Consider the following 21299-nt stretch of genomic DNA (forward strand, 5'->3'; position numbering starts at 1 on the left):
TATGTGTAAGGAAATAGCAATATTTTATAGTCTTTAAATTCTGAATAAAAATAAAAAGAAGACCTAGGTTTTGGTACTGACTCTGATATTCCCTAACCGTGGAGCCTAGGACAAGTCACTTAATCTCTTTAAGATTCAGTTTCCTCCTCTTTAAAATGATAATAATAAAGTTTGCCCTATGTCATATGGTTGTTGGAAGGATCAAATGAAACAATATAAATCAAAGCAAGCAAATAAATCAAATAAAGCAAGCCATCCATACAGATGGCATTATTATTGTTGTTTTCCTTCAAAGCCATTTATGGATCTGCTTCTACTTTTTTAGCAGGCTAATGGTAATGTCTACAAACCATATTTAACATTGAATGGCAAAAGGTCCTAGAACATAAATGTTAAAAGTCATGAGTGGTATTTTCTAATAGTACAGGATGAAAGGAATACAGCATGAATGGCTGACAGCAGGAGCTCCAGCCAAATGTAATATGAGTGGAATTTGGGAAATTAGAGATAGAAAAATACTTTTATATCATAATAAATTGTTCTTTACCATAACTGGAACTCTGGAAAACAACAATGATAAACACACACATCGTCATGTAGTAATAAGAAGCAAATCACCTTTTTCAAGCAAGGCCAAGAAGCATATCCTAAATCTAAGGGACAGAATATTGGACAACACCAATAGCAACTATGAAAAGGACTATTTGTTAAACAATGGTTTTCTACCTACACCCTCACATATAGACAGTGACTATCAGTTGATTGCCAGGCATAGAAATCTGGAGATTTCCTTTGAAGTCTAGAGTTAAGGAATAGGGATTATTACTTGGGTTTTCTACCCAAAACATTGCTTCCCTAGAAAGGTATGAGAGCACAGCCAAGGTAAGATGATGGTAGAAGAGATACTGACTAATACTTTCAGCTGGTCAGGGCAGCCAGCATCAAAATCAAGGTCACTGTGGAGACGTTGTCAAGTGAGTAAATATGTTGGTCCTTAAACTCTTTTTGATAAGGTGCTGCAACATGTCCTTACCTACCCCTTGTGTCCTACCAGAACCAAAATGTAGGAAAATGGGGTCCTGATACTCACCTGCCCATCCGTCCAAGATACGCCAGATCATATGATGACAAGTAATGACAGCTTACAAAACCCTGAACTTTCCACCCTCCAGATTCTTGGCACCGACAATAATCTGTTAAAGAAGCACATCTTTAGGATGGTGAATGAAAAAGCCTTAGGATATTCATGAAATTTTAAAAAGACAAAATATAAAGCCAAGATTGATCATTCAAACATGGGCTCATTAAACTCCAAAGTTAAAATTAAGGATCTCAATTGCATTTGGAATGATTGCTTTAACACTAAATTACAAAGGCTCAGTCAGTCAGTAGCAAGTCCTAAAATCTTACATATGTACTCACTTATTTTAAAATTGTATACAAATGTAGATAAAGACTGGTTAAAAGGGACAGAAATGTATTCCTTTGTAATCAATTCCTGACAGATCCAGAGTCATCATCATGATACTTTTTTACATCATTATCATTATCAATAACAGTAACAACTAATATTTATACAGTGCTTTAAGGTTTGCAAAGTTCTTAACAGATACTGTCTCATTTTATCCTAACAACAACAATGGAAAGAAAGTGCTATCATTTTTCTGACTTTGAAGATGAAGAAATTGAATCAGACACAGGTTAAGCGACTTGCCCAGGGTCATACAGCTAGTGTGACCAGTACTCTATCCACTGTGCAACCTAGCTGCTTCATAAAAGGAGACAGCTCAAGGTTAGGTAACAGTGGAGATACAACAGTCTTTGTCTTGTCAGTGTCATTATCGAATCAACCTTTAGCCAGAAAATGATGTATTCTTTTTCTGTGATTCATGCATTAACCAAAGGCTAGAATTTTAATAGAAATTCAAAATCTCTCAACAATGTCTTTTTTTTTATTCTGAACTTAGCAAACACCAAATAACATAAGCTTTTCCATATACAAAATAAAGAAGAAAGGGGATTTTACATGAAGCTGCTAATCTGCATTATGAACAGCTCACTTTCTTTGTAAGTATATAATAAATTCAACATGTTATTTTCAAAGCTGCCCAGCTTGTCTCTGTTGCTTACTGAACTTTGATCTGTTCTTTTCTATCAGCAATGGCTTTCACAAACCATAATTTTTATCTAACACAACAGTATTCTGTTGAAATGAAATAGTTATATGTGCCTATGAATGAAATTAAAGACTTAATAGAGACTATCAGGAATACAAAAGAAAATTAGCAAATTCATTTTTAAGTTCCTATTTTCAACTGTATTGTCAGTTCTAATTACATGTATGTTTGTTCTAAGATCTTCTACCTTAAGTAGTAATTTTACATATATTGCATTTCCTATCAAGGAACTAGTCACAATCAATACTTAGCATAGCAGCACTTATAATTGAGGTATACTGGATGTCCCAAAATTCTGATATACATATGTGTGTATGTGTATATGTGTAGGTATATACATATATGTCTGTATGTGCGTATATGCGTGTGTAAACATGTATATGTGATAAATGACTATAATTAATGCAATAGCTAATTGTTCTACATTTTGGACAACAGTGAAACCTTCTTAACAGATTATTGATACTGAAAGAAACTATATTAAACAGAAATTGTTTGAAAAATTTTGTGAGTTTACTATTTGTAAAATAGAGTCACACAAAGTGACCAAAGCCAACTCTAAATGCACAGGCATTGTAATAACCAATGTTATTTGAAAAATATCTAAAGTTCCTCTCTCACAGCCTTAACCAAAATAATTATCTTCCATAGGTCTGTCATAGTGCCTGAAGAGCCCCCTTTTCAAGTTCTTCTTTTGACTTAAGGAATTTTATCTCCTAAGATCTATGTTAAATAGCAAATAGGCTATCAGAAAGGAAAAATAACACCTATTTCTGCTATTACTATACTTAAGTATAGTAATATACTGTACTATTACTATACTTAAGTATTGATTATTTAATCAGGTTAGATGTTACCTTGTAGAAAAACAAAGAGCAGGACTCTGAGAAAATGGAAGATGAAATAAATATGTTTTGAAAGTGTAGGGGAATAGGGGGAATGGAGAGGCCTAAGAAGGGTAGCATCATTAGAGATAATAGGCACTGGGAGCACATTGAGACTCTCTATGTGCTGGTTAAGCTCTGCCTATTTAAACATTATTCTAAGGGTCATCTCTGAATCTAATTTGCCTATGTTAACTAAAAAAAACCTTCAAATGAAACTTCATTATTTGACATTGGTATGTGATTTGATTATCAGAGCAATTAATGGCATCCTACAAATATGATTTTATCAACATATCGTGTCAGGGTTTCATATTTCTAAAATCAAGGCATCCTTTTTTTCTATCCCGCAAAATGATTTTATTAACCCTCTAATCATTACAATCTTACACTGCATTCCATGGACATTAGAGTAGATTCCACAATTTCATGGGTCTGGCTTACCTTTTCCTTGTTAGCAAAGTGCAGCAGGGTGCATTAGAAGTTTGAGCGCCTTTGCAGTGTTGCTGTGCATAATGAGACCCTCTCAAATGAAAACTGAAAAGAAAGGATTAAATAGAGGAGACGAAAGATAGCTTTTGTTCCTTGTCTGATTCTTGGCTTCTCTTCCTTCTTTGCTTTATTGTAAGACTCAAAAGGAAATTAAAACCCTGTTATAATAGTGATAAGGTTATGAAACTCAAATAATAAAAGTAAAAGAAAGTTTGACCTTCCTGTGTCTACTATCTTTCCAATTATGTCTGAGCGAATATTGAAGAGCAACTTTGGAAAAAGAGAAAAACCATGTTTGTGGAGCTGTGAATTGGCCCAACCATTCTAGAAAACAATGAGACACTATGTGAGGATAGTGACTGAAATGATCACGCCCTTTGACCTAGTGACCCCCCTGCTGAGGTCTTTGATCTACTCCAAGCAGATCAAAAACAAAAAGGTCTAATGTATTTCAATATATTAATTACAACACTTCATAGTAGCAAAAAAAATGGAAATAAAGGCTGGTAGGCTTTGGGAAATAGCTGAACAAAATGTGATGTGTTGTGTGTGTGTGTGTGTGTATGTGTGTGTGCGCACGCACATGAGTTTGTAAACATTATAAGTATATATAATGGAATATTATTATACAAAAAGTCATGATGTCTATAAGACCATTGATTCAGGGAAATATGGGAAGATTTTTATGATCATAGAAATGAGAAGAGCAAGAGAAACAATACACACAATGACTTCAATGATACACACAAAGAAAATACTATAAGGAGGCTGAACTCAGAATAATTTTAACAATCTTTGTCTTAGAGAACAAAAAATGAAACAAACTTCCTCTCAGGAGAGGTGGAAACCCCAGGAGCAGAAAACTACATGCAGGCATAGTCTTTGAAATGGTTAATTTTGTATTTTTTTTGTTATAAGAGAAGGGCAATAGAGGTAATATCCAGAAACAACTATCCTACAAAAAGAAAAAAAATTAATAAATCTTATTTCTTTAAAAAAAAAAAAAGGGGGGGACAAAAGAGGAGTGAATAATTCCTAAGTCTTGCTGTGATAGGACAGTGGTTTCCTGACACAGGCCTCCTTCCTGTTTCTTGACACAGCTTTGTCTCCCCCACACCCCCCTCGACATCCACATCTTCCGCCACGCCCCCCCCCCCCCCCCCCCCCCCCCCCCCCCCCCCCCCCCCGCCACACCTTCCTTTAGCAGCCTCCCTGGTGAAGTACCCTCGTCTCACAAAACCTGATTGGCCCAAACTTCTTTAATGCAATTTTCTGACCTTGGGCCAATAAAAAACCTAAACCATGTGGGCTCTGCTTTTCTCAGATTTGGTGAATTCCCCTGCTACTGGAGTTTCAATACCTTAATGACTGACTGATCAGACTCATTTCCAGACGGAGATGAGGGAAACATCATCTAGAGAAGCCAAGGACTGCAGTATCCTTGCTTTGTGTGGGCACAGTAAACCTCCTCCTTTGCTGAATGTTCACTGCCTTGCAAGTGCCTCATTTTGTCCCGACATGGAAGCTGAAGTAAGAGAGCACTGTCTTCAGAGTGGAGAGCCCACAACTTGCCATGGTATCCAAACCCATATACACCTAAAGAAACCTATCAGAAGAGAAAGTTCCTAATGACCTTCAGTTGCAGCTGGTGGCATAGTAGATGGAGTGCATGGCCCGGAGTCAGAAAGACTCATCTTCATGAGTTCAAATTTGGCCTCAGATACTTACTAGCTCTGTTTTTAACCCTGTTTGCCTCAGTTACCTCATCTGTATAATGAGCTGGAGAAGGAAATGGAAAAGTCACTCCAGTACCTTTGCCAAGGTCATGAAGAGTCAGACAGGACTGAAAAAGGACTGAACAGCAATGGCCCTCACCTTCCCTTCAAAACAAACTTTCTTGAGCAATGGGTTAAGGAAAAGCATCTATTATCATTATTCTCCTTTAAGTTTTAAGCTTTATTTTGAAGCAAATTTTTAACGCATTGTATATTTTATAGAGGGCAGCTAGGGGATGCAATGAATAGAATGCTGGACCTGAAGTCAGGAAGACCTGAGTTTGAATCTGGCCTCCAACACTTGCTAGCTGTGACACTGGACAAGTGACTTAAAACTGTTGCCTCATTACTCTAAGTAATTGGGGAAAGCAAGGAATAGTTTACTTATCAGATTTGGGGAAAAGTAAAGAATTCATGACCCAACAAGAGATAGAGAGCATTACAAAATGCAAAATGGATAATTTTGATTATGTCAAATTGAAATGTTTTTGTACAAAAAAAGCCAATGCAACAAGAATTAGGAGGGAAGCAGAAAATTGAGAGAAAATCTTTGCAACTAGTATCTCTGATAAAGGCCTCATCTCTAAAATATACAGGGAGCTGAGCCAAATATATAGGAATACAAGCCATTCCCCAATTGAGAAATGGTCAAAGGATATGAACAGGCAGTTTTCAGAGGAAGAAATTAAAGCTATCTACAGGCATATGGAAAAATGCTCTGGATCCCTACTGATTAGAGAAATGCAAATCAAAACAACTCTTAGATACCACATCTCTCCTGTCAGATTGGCTAAAATAACAAAACAGGAAAATGATAAATGCTGAAAAGGATGTGGGGAAATTGGAACATTGTTGCATTGCTGGTGGAGTTGTGAGCTGATCCAGCCATTTTGGAGAGCAGTTTGGAACTATGCCCAAAGGGCTATAGAAATGTTCATACCCTTTGACCCAGCAATACCACTTCTAGGGTTGTATCCCAAAGAAATCACACAAGCGGGAAAAGGACCCATATGTACAAAAATATTTATAGTAGCTCTCTTTGTGGTAGCCAAGAATTGGAAATCAAAGGGATGCCCATCAATTGGGGAATGGCTGAACAAGCTGTGGTATATGAAGGTGATGGAATACTATTGTGCCATAAGAAATGGGGATGATGCAGACTTTGTAACAACCTGGAAAAACCTACACGACATAATGCTGAGTGAGCGGAGCAGAGCCAGGAGAACGTTGTGCACAGCCACAGATATATGGATTCCGTGAGGACCAACCCTGACATACTGCACTTTTCTCAGCAACCTAAGGGGCAAGGATAACTCCAGGGGACTCACCATGGAGAATGCTATCTTCATCCAGACAAAGAACTGGGAAGTTTGAATACAGATCGAGGTGCACTACATGCTCGCCTTTTCTGCTTCTCTTTTGTTTTTGTTTTTCGGTTTGTTTTTTTTTTTTTGGTTCTGTTTCTTCTTTCTCATGATTCATTCCATTGGTCAAATTCTTCTCCACGACTTGACTAGTGCATAAATTAATTCAATGTGAAGTTATACATGACAGTTATATGAGACTTCATGCCGTCTTGGGGAGGGAGCGGGGAGGGAGGGGAGAAAAACTGGAACTCAAAACTATGTAGAACCGTGTGTGTGGTAAACTAAAAATAAATAAAGAAATTTATAAAAAAAAAAAACTGTTGCCTCATTTCCTCATTGGCAAAATGGGGACATATTGGAGAAGGAAATAGAAAACCACTCCAGTATCTTTAAGTTCTTCAATTATTTAATGCCATTATTGCAAAAAAAAAAGTTTTTAATCAAACTTCCTATTAGCTGATTCTCAAGAGAAAAATTAAATAATGCAGCAAAATGAGTGAAAATTGCTATTTATTTTCTTTTGTCTATATCTTCATGAAAACAAAACAATTAGGCAAATCAATCATCTCAGTCCAAATGAAGGTCAGTTCAGTAGAAAACAAATCAAATGAGCTGGCTGGCCTGTGTATAAACTACAAAGTATTCTTTCTCAAATTACTTCCTCTGACAATGTGTAAATACATTTGTTGAGATAGCCATTAGATTGACATATAATTTCCTCTTTTTTGTGCTCCAAATTTATGGTATGTAAGGTAATAGAAGAATTATTTGATCATCCTGGCTCTGCTCAACCATCATCCATATTAACCTTCAGCAGTCTTTGTGAGAAATTGTCCTTTCCTATTAGTCACGGTGTCTTACCCCGCAAAATTTCACAATAGCATCATATAAAGGTGATTTCAGTAGCTGATATCTATATCTTAACATGCCTTCCTTCTCCAGAAATTCCTTATTGATTAAAAAAAAAATTCAAAAGGAGGCTTTGAGTGAGAGAAAAACAGAAAAGAGAGGGGTAAAGATAAGCATTTGATTTACAAATTGAAGGTGACATTTCTATTTAGAGAGGCAATGTGATATAGCTGCCCTTAGAGTAAAAAAAGGCCTGGGTTCAAGTTCTGTTTTTAACAAATAGAGGTTGTATCATAATAAGCATATGACTTAAGCTCTCCACACCCTAGTCAACTGTCTAAAACTTCCAGTTGCAAAAGAATTATCAATATGTATGAATGAGAAGTACTTCCAGCCTAAAAATTCCCTATTTTTGTTGTTTCAGTCATTTTGGTAGTGTCCAATTCTTCATGACCCATTTGGGGTTTTCTTAGCAAAGATATTAGAGTGGTTTGCCATTCCTTCTCCAGTTCATTTTACAGATGAGGAAACTAAGGCAAACAGGGTTAAGTGACTTGCCCAAGGTCACACAGCTATTAAGTGTCTGAGACCAGATTTGAACTCACGAAGATGACTCCTGACTCCTGACTCTGTTCTATTCACCATACCACCTAGCTGCCCAAAATTCCCCATGCTGATGAAATGACAGCGTTGGACCAAATAACTGATTTGGTTTTTCCTTTCACGTGTCAAAAACAGGCTAGAGTAAAAAATATGGCTTGGTGGGCACGGTATCCTAACCCTCCACTCCTATGAAAGTTAGACTAATTTTTTTAAATAGGTATTAAAGTCATCCTCAAGACTCAATTGGATCAGTCTCTATTTTCATTGCCTCCTCTTTATCTGAATATAAAACAGACATGGACACAGGTCCTCTCTGATGCTTGGCTAGTAAACTCTGATGAGTAACTCAGTGGCAGAGTAGTTTTGCTCAAATTAGGTCTCCTGGATACATATCTTTGCGGAATATCCTTCTCTCTCTTTGGTTAAGTAAATCTCCTTTTGCTAACTTGAATGACCTTTAAGTACCTCATTTCATATCAATGCCAGACATGAACTGTCAGAGTCCAAGTCGGGCCCTGAATACCTAGGTACAAGTCGCTGCTCTACCACTTACTAGCTGAGTTAACTTGGGCAAAATACTGTTTCCTCATAATAAAATCGGGATAATAATATGCTATCAGCCTCACATAATTGTTATGAGGAAAATTCTATGTAAAGAGCTATGTAAATGTGAGCTATTATTATCACTATGTCAGGTTTGAGATGTAAGCACTTTTCCTTAAGAGGAAAGAGGATCAAGTTTATGGTTGCGACTGAAGTTCACTTACTCAGGTATCCCCAAAGGATTAGAGGTATGTTGAGGAACAAATAATCAATAAGCAATGACTATATGCCACGCACTATGCAAAGTGATGGTGTTAAAAAGAAAAAGCAGTTCTTGCCACGATAGAGCTTACTTTCTATGAGGGAGACAGCATAAATAAATCAGACTATATAAAATAGCAATTAGAGGGGTTGGCAACAAGAAAGTATTTATGGCGAATGTCATGCTTAAGTTGAGTTTTAAAGCAGTACAGGGATCTTAAGAAACTAAGACTGGGAGGAAGAGCATTCCAGGCATAGGTAAGTCAATACAAAGGCAAAAATATGGGAAATGGAGTGTCTTTTTGTAAGGAACAAGAAGGCCATCATGATTGCAGCAAGCTGGGAAGGGAGAACAACTAAGACCATTAGAAAGGTAGAAAGGGCCCAGGTTGTGAAGAGCTATAAATGCCAAAGGATTTTATATGTAGGAAAATCACTTTGTCAGGTAAATGAAACACGGATTGGAGTGGGGAGACACATAAGGCAAGGAGGCCAATTTGAAGGCTATTACAATAGTCTAGTCGAGGAATAATGGGGACAAACCCTAAGATTTAGGCAGAAAACCAAGTCATTGAGAGAAGGGAGTAGGAGGTAGCTAGAGAGGAGGTAGAGGAATATGCTTTTCTCTTAATCTCCTCTCCTCCTAAAAGAATTCTTTATGTCTTCTTTCAAGGGCAACATATATTTTGCTTAGCAAAGCTACCAGAGAAAGTATTTCCATTACCTACATAACAGGGTTGTTGTGAAAGTTAAGAGTTTGAAGAAAGTAAGATGATTCACAGTAGTGTGATAAAGCAGAAGAAAGATGAGGCTTGGAGTTACCAGAAACTTCACCTCTGACACTTACTAGCTATATCACTTACCCTCTCTGAGTCTCAGTTTTCTAATCTATAAATTGCGGATAATAATACCTAAAAAGTTAGACTGATCATGTACTAAGAGTGAAGGATAATCACTGGATCAGCTATGTCCTCCCTTCATTCACTAGCAATATCAAGAGAGCTAGACAAAGGCCCTCAGGACATTGGAAGCGCCTCTTTTGAGCACTTATTGAAAAGACAGGGACAAGAGTCACACTGAACAAAACAGCATAGCTCAGTGGAGATGCATTTTATCAAATTATGGTACTTTAAATAGCAAATATCTCACATGACTCAAACGTCAGGATTCATGAAGACACTATAGTTTTATGTACCACCAAGTAATAAGATGAAATCTCTATAAAAGAAGTACACAAAATTTCACTACTTCAGATATACCTTTCCTGCAACATTTGTAAGACATTTTGGAAGATTGGTCCATTTCTTTTGAAGAGATGATCTATGTTTTGTATCTAAGAAGCAATTGGCAAATCAGTCAAAATCTTTTGAATTGTCATTAATAACCCATCAGTGTTCTGATTTCAGAATTGAAATAAGCTTGGAAACACAGAACTCTAACTCCAATCTCCAAGCCTTTGCATTGACCTCTTCTTGTGACTGGAATGCACACCCTTCTTAATGCTGCCTCATAAGCCCCACCTTCCTCATGAAGCTTTTCCTGATCTCAACTATAGATGGCCTCTTCTTAGCTGCCTTGTATTTAACTACTGTATGTTTTTATTATATATATATACAGATATATATGTACATATATATGTGTGTATGTATGCTTGCTTTCTCCCCCCACTAGAATATAAGCTTCTCAAAATTAGGTATTATGATTCTTTGTATTCTTTGTATTGGTATCCTGAATGCTTGGAACAGTGCCTAGTATATAGTACCAGGCTTGAGCTCATTATCTCTGTGTGTTTCTCTTTTTCTCTCCTCCCTCTCCTTTCTTTCACTCCATTATAACAAGTTGAGGGGAGAGAAAAGATACAAACCTGCAAACTTCTTTAAAAGGAGATTAAGAATTAAATAACAAGAAAACTTTTCAATGCCAAAATGACTCTTATAACCCAGTGGGGAGATAGGATTAAGTATGAAATTACTGATGACTCAATATGCTAATACAATTATAGCTCATACATATGCATACTAGACAAAAGGATGCAATTAAATCCACTGGGTGATACAATAGTCACTAGTTGAAGACTAGGTGTCAAAGGATTGTTATTCTTTAAACTAGTCAAATACAAACCTGAATGGATGGTAAGGAGAGATTAGGATATCTCCATTAGAAATCACACAGTGTCTTCTTAATCCACGTACACAACTTTTTATTTTAAGGAGCAACTGCTAAAAAGGATGTTTTGTACATCCCTTATTATATGAAATAAGATGTTCATGCTTGTATAAAAATCAAAATAAAAGTAATTTTAATAAGAGTATTTTTGCAAACATTTTTGTAAATATTCTCTTCTCAAAAGACAGTTTGATGAATCTATGATTTATTTGGGATAGATACTCTTTTCCCCAGGACAAATTACAACCCACTGATGTCTTCTAATTCTATGTGAGTCTCTAGAGCATCTACCCAGTGCATTAAAAGTCTCTCTCTAGGTTTTTTAATATGTTGAAGAATTTATTCTTGAGAATTTCCCATTACTCCTTACCTGATTTCTCCTTTAGAACTTTAATCTAAGTGATGCTACCTATCTGTCTTCTGAACTTTTGAAATCTGCTCTCCCAAAATCTGGAGTACATGTCAGTCCCTCTTCTCTACCACCCTGGAATTACAACATAAAACAGAATGGAATTTTATAAACTTACAATGCTTATGAGATTCTTGCCTGAACTTTTTCCAATAGTCTTCTAAATGGTTCCTTTGCTTCCAGTCCCTCCAATTTCAGAATTCATAACTACCAAAACAAGCTTCCTAAAACACAGGTTTGACCATGTTACTCCCCTCTTTGAGAATCTACCTGAGCTCTCTTATCTCCTCTAGGATAAATGTAAATAATTTTGTCCTTCAAACCCCTTTACAATCTGGCCTGTTTCCAGAATTATTTCACATCTCACTTTCCTTGTCATATACTTTATGTTCTAGCCAAGCTGGCTTACTGCTGATTCCCATGCAGGACATTTCATTACCCACCTCCATCATTTTGCTCAGGTCTGGAATGTTCTATTTCTTTCAGTGTACTTTTTTCTATTTTGTCAATTATATTTTTAAGGGAATTGTTCAATTTTTCTTTTATCTCTCTAATTTGTCTTTAAAATCTTTCTTGAGCTCTTTCAAAAAGGCTTTTTGGATTTGAGACCAGTTCATATTCCCCTTTGAGGTTTCAGATGTGGGTATAGTGACAGTGCTGTCTTCTTCTGAATTTATGTTTTGATCTTCCCTGTCCCCATAATAAGAATCTATAGCCTTCGATTTTCTATATTGCTTCTGGCTCATTGTGCTAGCTTTTTTCCTGGCTTTTAAAGTTGGTCTCTGCTTCTGAAGCACAGGGGCCACTGAGCCACACTTCTTGTGCTGGGGGATAGGGGTCTGGTTATTGGCTTTGTGTGCTAGGGCCTCGGGTTCTGGCAGATGGAGGCTGTAGAGGCTGTAGGTTACCTGGTGCTGAGCTAGAGTTAGTGGTATTGGCTGGTGTGTGCAGATGCCACTTGGGGTTTTACTGCATTTCCCCCAGGATAATACTGAAACTATCTGGTTGAGGTGTGGGGGTGGTTGGGCCACTGGAGGTCATCTCTAGGCTCAGCCATTAGTGGACACCCATCTGGCACACAAGTGGTGGTACTCTATGCTGGTTTTCTGCACTGGTTCCCCATGCTGGTGTCTGCCTGTTCCCCAGTCTGTATGAAGGCACACAGGGGTCCTAGTGCTGGTGCTTGCCTACTCTACCACCCTGGGGCTCAGGATCACCCACTGGTTTGCTGATGTGGGGCTTACTGCTGACTTGCTGGGATGCCTCCTGTCCTGTACCGGTCCCCTTCAGCCACAATAAGAGGGACCTTTCCTGTTCATCCCCCTAGCCTCAAGAGCTAAAAAACTGCTGCACCCATCTTTCTGCTGGCTCCACTGTTGCAGAATTTTTCTGGGGCATATTTTCTGGGCTTTTCAAGGTCAGTAAAGGAGAGTGAGAGCAACTTACTGCTTACTCTGCCATCTTGGCTCCCAGAAGTCAATGTTCTGTTTCCTTAACTCTACTTCTTGGAACCCCTAACTTGCTTCCAGACTCTGCTTAGATGCTATTTTTATATTAAATCTTTCCTAATCTTCTTCATAATGATTATCCTTCCTCCCAACCACCCACTCCAAAATGACTTTGTACTTATTATGCCTATGTTTTGCATTTACTTATCTGTATATATACTGCATCACCTCATAACCTCCTGGTAGAAAAAAGGGGAGAAAGGTATGGCATACTGACATATTGACTAAAGCTCTATACCAACTAATACAAATTAAAATCCTGCAATTTGAGTACCTAAGGATTGAGAGCATCCAGGAAATAGGAGTGATTGAAACAGGTTGAAAAACAGGTGGCCTCCTTATCAAAACTGCAAATGATGCAATACTAAAAGAGATGGCTATCTCTTTTATCTGAATATTACAGTCAGGATCTAAAAAAATTTCAGTAGTCTAGAATATTGGGCTAAATCTAATATGATGACTTTAGATAGGGATGAACCTAAAGTCTCATGTTTGGGTTCAAATGATCAGTCTCATGAGGACAAGATGGATGAGGCTTGGCTAAAAGACAAGTTTGGGGGGTGTTTGTTTTTTTTAAACAGATCTAGAGGTTTAGTGGACTAAACACTCAGAATGATACAAGAGGATGATACAGCAGTTCCCCTGCCACCCCCCAAAAAAGTTAATATGGTCTTGGCTACATTAAAAAGTATTGATTGCTTCCAGGACTAAAAAGTAATGGTACCACTGTGCTGTGATCAGACCTTGTCCAGGGTGCTATGTCTAGTTCTGGGTACCACATTTTAGGAAGAATATTGATAAGCTAGAGAGTATTCAGAGGAGATGAAGGTCCTCACCTGCAACCTTTTTGAGAATAAGTTGAAAGAACTGAAGACATTTAGCCTGAAGAAGAAAAGGCTTGATGGGATAGAGAGGAAATGATAGCTGTCCTTAAGGATTTGAAGGGCTGTCATGCAGAAGATGAATTAGATTTGTTCACTTAGGACAGAAGTTGGATTATTACATGGAAGTCTCAAAGAAGCAAGTTCAAGAATGATTTAAGGAAAATTGTCCTAGCAATTAGAGTCACCCATAAATGGAACAAAGTGCTGCCTTGAGAGATACAGGATCCACTTTGGAAATCCTCAAGCAAAGGTTGATGGACCACTTGTATGTCACAGAGGGGCTACTTATGTCAGTGACTGTTTAGATTCTATAACCTCTGAGATCCCTTATAATTCTACAATTTTATGGACTGCCATCTACAACTGGATATCTGACAGTGGGTTACAGAGAACAAACGATAAGCCTCATCTCAAACACACACACATATACACACACAACAGAAAGGAAACAAAACTTAACCATACAAAATCTTCTTTTTTTCTTTAAAAATATAAAAACTCCTTATAAAAAAGTTGAATTTCAAACAATTTGAATAAAATAACAACAAAGGTATAAAATACTCAGCAAATTGAATAGGCAGGTAGGTGGTACTATGGATACAGTGCTGAACCTGGAGTCAAGGAAACCTGAATTAAAATCCTAGTTCAGACATTTACCACCTACATGATCCTGAGCAAATCGCTGTCATTTTACTCCTTTATAAAATGAGGATAATAATAGCTCCTTCTCCACAGGGTTGTTATGAAGATCAAATGACAACCACTGTTGATGTAACACCTTGGCAAACCTTAAAATGCTATATAAATGCTTGCTATATTTATCTTGAAAAGTATATTTTCACCTCATATTTATCAGTACTTATTTAATTTGGGTTTACCTTTTTATTCTAATGAGAAAAATTTAGCTTTCCCCTAGGCTTCAAGGCACAAAGTGCCTCAAGCCCAGCCGATGTCCATGACTCATTGCTTCTGCCTGTTTTCATCACTCTTGCTCTTAAAGGTAGCTGTGGCATAAGACCTGTCACTATTTGTTTATATTATTGTCAAAGGAGGTATAAGTTTGCTTCCTTAGCTTCTCTAGTTAGTCCTAGTATATCTACTTTGAACCTCAAGGGAGAAAATTGACTGTATTCTCCATTTACTTTCTTCTTTCTTTACCTTTCAAACTCAGAGAAAAAAATAAAAAAGCAAGATCTAACTCATATGTACCCACACACATTCAATCTCCAGGACTGTCCTTTTTTGTTGTTCCAATCTGGAGAGAGTTCCCCTAGCAACCATGTTTCTATATCACTCTTTCCACTTTCCTTTGAAGTTCATCATGCATATAAAAATGACTTTGCACCAAATACTAAAGATAACCCTTTAATTTACTTAGCAAATCCTGGATCCTTCCAAGCCTCTTAAAGAGGCTATGTTTTTTTCGTGCTTCTGAACTTTTTAAAACACAAAGAGAACAAGATGACTCTAAAACATAATTAAATGGTGATTCACAGACATAGATATAATAGAAAATGTCAAAGTTAGTATATTATGACTTACTACTAAATATTTAGAATTACATATAATGTTTAAAGTAAGAGAAGGGAAGTGAGATAACAGTTCAATTGGAGAAATAACCAAAAAAAAGACAGAATCCTTTTTGGGTCCCATATTTGAAGACCTAATTTCCTGCCTTGACCTTTTCACAGATATTTCATCAAAGAAACAAGACTTAGATGCGACACTGCTGTGATATTGTTCTGACAGCTCTGAGACCTGGCAACTGCTCCAAGTGCATCATTTTCCTTCTGGCAAGCTGAAAGGCTATCAGCACCAGGAGTCTCCTTCAAAAAGGGCCATAGTGATTAATGGCACTAATCAGAACTTAAGGGCATTAATAACCATGTCATTGTGATAGGATTACACTTTCAGTTGGCCAGGGCAGAAATTCTGTTAACTTCAACTAAAATGTACAGATAGCTTGCCCATATAATATCTGACCCTGATTTTTTTCAGAGATGATTAAAATTTGGATATTTTCATTCTTTTGAAAAAGAGAAAAAAATCTTTCCAAACAGCATTATGAGCATGCATAAATTGGATTAGTATTTCATGGGAACAGAGACTGTATTATGTCTTATACTTCTCTCATCTCTCTTTTAGCATAATGCTAAACACTATAAGGATGCTGAAGACCCCAGGTGGTGCTTTTTTGTGGCAGACAAGTAGCAAATAGATTTTAAAAGTTAAATATGAAATCAAGTTAAAATGCCTCAAATTCTATCATTTCTTTTATTCTATTCTTTCCCTATTTTAGTTTCACTGAGTTTCAGAGATATGTTTTTATATAGGATATTCAATCAAGGCTAGAATTTAGCAAATAAAGCAGTGGGTGGTCAGGGAAGTACCAAAAATAAAAATTCATTAAAAATAATGATCAAAGTCCCCATAACTCTAGGAGTCAACAATGAACATCTAGTAGCCTATGGCTTTCTGGAGACTTTGACTGCTTGTCCCTGGTCATGCACATAAATTAGGGATAAAGTACTTCCCTGGAAATTGTTCATTCATAGCCAGAACAGATTAGCACCAAAAATCAAATACTTGTTTGCATTTTCAAAGTATTTCCATTTCAGTCTTTTAAGACAGTCAGTCATTTTCAACCCTGCTCTTTTATCCATCCATTCCCTCACTCAAAGGCCAGATACAGTCCAAAAAATTAAATTAACATATAAATGATTCTATGACTATTTAGTAGAACTAAGCTGACCGAAAGGTCCTGTCACCATCAGTAAAAGCTAATGAAATAAAGACCATTAGAAGTTTAGGAAAAAGTACCGCCAAACTTTCATTGATTCATTAAACAAGTTCTCATTGAACCCTATGTTATACATACCACTGTTTAGGCAATCTGAGTGGATATAAAGAAGAATCTTTAAAGATATTAAAAAAAAACCACCCAATCTCAGAGTAGGAAGGTACCTCAGAAACCATATATACCTACCCTAAGATATGCAACTAATACCTTAATCTTTATGCTCAAATAGCTTACAGTCTAGTTGAAGAATCAATATCTATACATGTGAAAAGTTTAATTTATTAATTTCAGCTGGCAATGAAAGGCACCATTAAAATCAGAGATTCTTAACCTGGAGTCTACAAGCTTTATTTTAAATTGTAATTCAATATAATTAGTTTCTTTTGTAGTCCTATGTATTTTATTTTCTGCATTTGGAAACATTATTCTGAACCTCCTTTCCTGGACACTCATCCAGGTCATGCCCTCTAATCATAAGTGTCCCTCAGGGTTCCATCCTGGGCCCTCTTCTCTTCTCCCTCCTTGCTACTTCACTTGGTGATCTCGTCAGTTCCCATGGATTTATCATCTCTATGCTGATAATCTTCAGATCTATCTATCTTGCCCCAATCTCTGCTGACCTCTGATCTCAAATCTCCAACTGCTTTTCAGACATCTTAATATACATCTTAAGCTCAACATGTCCAAAATGGAATTCATCTTTCCTCCTAAACACTCCCCACCTCCTCCTTCCGTATTACTGAAGAGGGCATTGCCATCCTCCCATTCTCTTAGGCTCAGAACCTAGATGTTTTCCTCAACTCTTTACTTTGTCTCATCCTCTATATCGGATCTATTGCCAAGGCCTTTTGATTTCACCTTTGAAACATCTCTCAAATACAGCCCTTTCTCTCCTCTGACATTGCCACCACCATGGCATAGACCTTCATCACTTCACACCTACATTATTTCAATAACATGCTAATGGGTCTGCTGGCCTCAGGTCCCTCACCATGCCAATCCATCCTCCATTCAGCCACCAAAACGATCCTTTTAAAATGTAGGTTTGACCTTGTCACCTTCCTCTACTCAGTAAATTCCAGTGGCTCCCTATTGCCTCCAGGAACAAATAAAAAAGATGTGTTTTTTGCTGTTCAAAGTCCTTTATAACCTAGTTCCCTCCTATCACATTACTCCCCTCCACATACTCTTTGATCCAGTATCAATAACTTCCTTGCTATTTCATGAACAAAACATGCCATTTCTCAGCTCAGGGCATTCTCTATAGCTGTCCCCTGTTCCAGAAATGTCTTCCCTCCTTTTCTTTACCTACTGGATTCTCTGTCTTCCTTTAAGCCCCACCTTCTATGGGTGTTAAGAGAGGACTAGCACCTCTGGTGTGAGGGCTTGCCAAGCCCTTTTCAATGTTGTTCCCCTACCTTTGATTTCCAGCCAGTCACTCAACTTTCTCCTCCTAACTTACCAAAGATATTAAGACCTGTAGGTTACTCTCAACTTTGTTTAGCCTGTCTGTCCAGCCTCTTGGAGCTACAGGAGGAGGTCTACCCCAAGTGTATGAAGACTTCCCCAGCAGAATGAGTGGATGAGAACAATTTATTCCAATGGCTAAGAAGCCAGTTGAAGCAGGCATTGTGGAGCATTTAGAGCTTAGTCAGATATCAAAGACTCCATCATCAATCATCTTGACTTTTGTCTTGCCACTGGATTTTGATGACTCTGGGAGAGAGAGTGAGGCTGACAACTTTGTGCAACTCTGCCTCACTTAAATCTATTTCATGCACAAGTGAAGACATCACCCCATCCTCTTCAAAAATGAGACAAACCACAAGTCCCTACAATCCCATCTTCTATAGGAAGCCTTTCTCAACCCCTCTTAATTCTAGTGCCTTCCCTCTGCTGACTATTTTCTATTTATTTCTTGTATATGGTTTGTTTTAATATATTTTCTTGTTTGTTGTCTTCTCGCATTAGACCGTCAGCTTCTTGAGGGCAGAAACTGTATTTTTGCTCTGTTTGAATCCTCAATGCTTAGCATAGTACTTGACACATATAGGTACTTAATGAATGTTAATTGATTAATTAAGGTTCCATAATTCAACAAAGGAGTTCATGGCACAAAAAAGGTTAAGAACCCCTGGTTTATAATGATATTCAATTAAATGGTAAATGATCCTGGTAATGCCCATTATGTGTTCAATGGAGGGAAAGGTTAACATGATCTAGGGCAAAAGGATAAAGAAAGGTTCATGAAAGGAACTGAGACTTGAGGTAAGCCTTTGGAAAAGGTGAAGAAAAAGGAGAGAAGGTAGGTAGAATAGAATGAACAAAGACATGGAAGCAGGAATACACATGGAATATTTTGGGGAGGGAAGGGGATTAGTAAACCAGTCTGGTTGTTTCAGGAATTAAATATAAATGAGCAATGATAGAGAAGTTTAGAGAGACATTGTTGAGGGCCAGGCTAAGTAATTGAACTTTATCCTCTAATAATAATAGCTGACTTTTATATTAACCTTTAATATTTGAAAATACTTTAAATATATTATTATCTCATTTGATCTTCATAGCAACCCTATGAGGTTGGTTCCCATTTTTGTTCCCATTCTACAGATTATAAAACTGAGTCTGACAGAAGTTAAATGACTCACCTAATGTCTTAGTTGCAATTTAACCCTAGATCATCCTAACTCCAAGTGTACCAGCCTCTCTGATATACCTTCCTGTCTCTTTAGACGAGGGCTAATTTAAAGGTTTTCAAGCAGGTAGTATTATGTAGATTTCTCTTCTTTCCTTTGAAAGTGGTTCATGCTAACTTCACTTAGGAAGGTATGACTATTTATTATTATGACTAATTCATTTAGGTTCTCTGCTCGTTGGTTCTTTATTATTATTATTTATCCGGAATTGCCAAATAAAAGAATAAACCATCATTCCAGAGGCAGACATTTACTGGACTCTAATGTGGAGGTTTCACCCCTCTCTTTATCACTGACTTGTACAGAAGCAAATAGAGTGATAATCAGCAATCTGCCTGTTTACTCTTCAATCATTTGCTTTCATTTGTCCTTCAGAGCATGAATTCTATTCACAAGTACATATATTGGTAGCCATTTACCAATAAACGCAGGAGGCATTGTCCAGTGGTGGCTCAGGCACTGAACTTGGAGGCTAAAGTGCAAAGTCTGCATCTCATTTCCATTTCTTACTAGTTGTGTGACCATGGGGAGCTTCAGTTACCGTGTCCATAAAAGGGACCAAATGAGAAAATAGACAGAAAGTATTTTACAAAGTTTAAAGCATGATGTGAGTGTTAGCTATTATTATTGTTTTTGTAATTATCATCATAGAGATCATATTGGTACCACCTGCCGGTCACAGGTGCTTCAAAGAAAGCAGTTTATAAACCCAGATGCACCGAATAAATGTAAACTACTTGAAACTCACGGAATTTATGTTGCTTATAGGCATTAAAAGAAAAACAAACTTCAATGCACATAAACAAAAAGTTAGCTATCACTTATGTGCCTTATCTTTCCACCCAAGAGGTGCCTCAAAAAGAACTTTTATAGCCGTATTAATGATTAACCCATAGAAGTAATCATACTTCACCCCGATCATCTCAAACACACAAATACATTGCTCAAATGTCTCTACAAGCGATATATAATAGAAACATGGTTTCATTTACAATGCCCTATGTGTTCTTGGTATATGGAAATATTCATAATTCTTGATTTTTGTCAACTTTATGATTTTTGAAAAAGAAAATTTTATAAAAATCAACTCTATTGTCTCTAACCAATATATATATATATATATAAATTCCTTAGATTAGCACTTCAAGTTCTCTAAAATCTGTCAGCCACCTAACTTTCTAGATTTATTTCATGTTTCTCTCTTTCACACACTCTTCATTCTAGCCAAACATCAATTTCTGTTGTAGGTACTTTTTCTATGCATCTGTATAAAGTTAATTACTCAACTGATGGTAAAAACATTAAGGATATAGAAGAAAACAACTCAAGGGAGTCTCTTTCTAGTTGGGGGAAGCTGAGAAGAAATCTTCAAGGACAGAGATACAGATATGTAAATGACCCATAAAAAGAAATTAGAAAAAGGTTTAGTCTAGAGTTAATTAAAAGCTGTGTGAGAAATGTGTCACCCTCAATGAAATACTTCTTAAACATCAGAATAAAATCAGCCACTTTTCTTGTGAAAGAATTAAATTTTTACAGCTAAAGTTTGACTCAGGAGACCATTAAGAATAATGGTCTCCCAGAGAGTCACAGAAGAGGACTGTGTATGCTGGCTAAGACATGGAGGATGACAGCCATTATAAGTCACTGATGGAAAGCAAATGTTCTAGCCAGCAACTTCTTAATAGAACCATACACGAAAAAATGTTTATTTTTCTCGAAATGGTTATATATGGATAGAATGTGGTAACTGTCCCCCAAACATCACTGTTTTATGAACTTATAATTCTTTCCCTAATACTATATTCACATTATATAGACACTTCCTTGGGGTAGAGCGGGGGTAGGAAACCTGTGACCTTAAGACCACATGTGCCCCTCTAGG

Source organism: Trichosurus vulpecula, chromosome 6, assembly GCF_011100635.1.
Source record: "Trichosurus vulpecula isolate mTriVul1 chromosome 6, mTriVul1.pri, whole genome shotgun sequence".
In the NCBI taxonomy this organism is placed as follows: Eukaryota; Metazoa; Chordata; class Mammalia; order Diprotodontia; family Phalangeridae; genus Trichosurus; species Trichosurus vulpecula.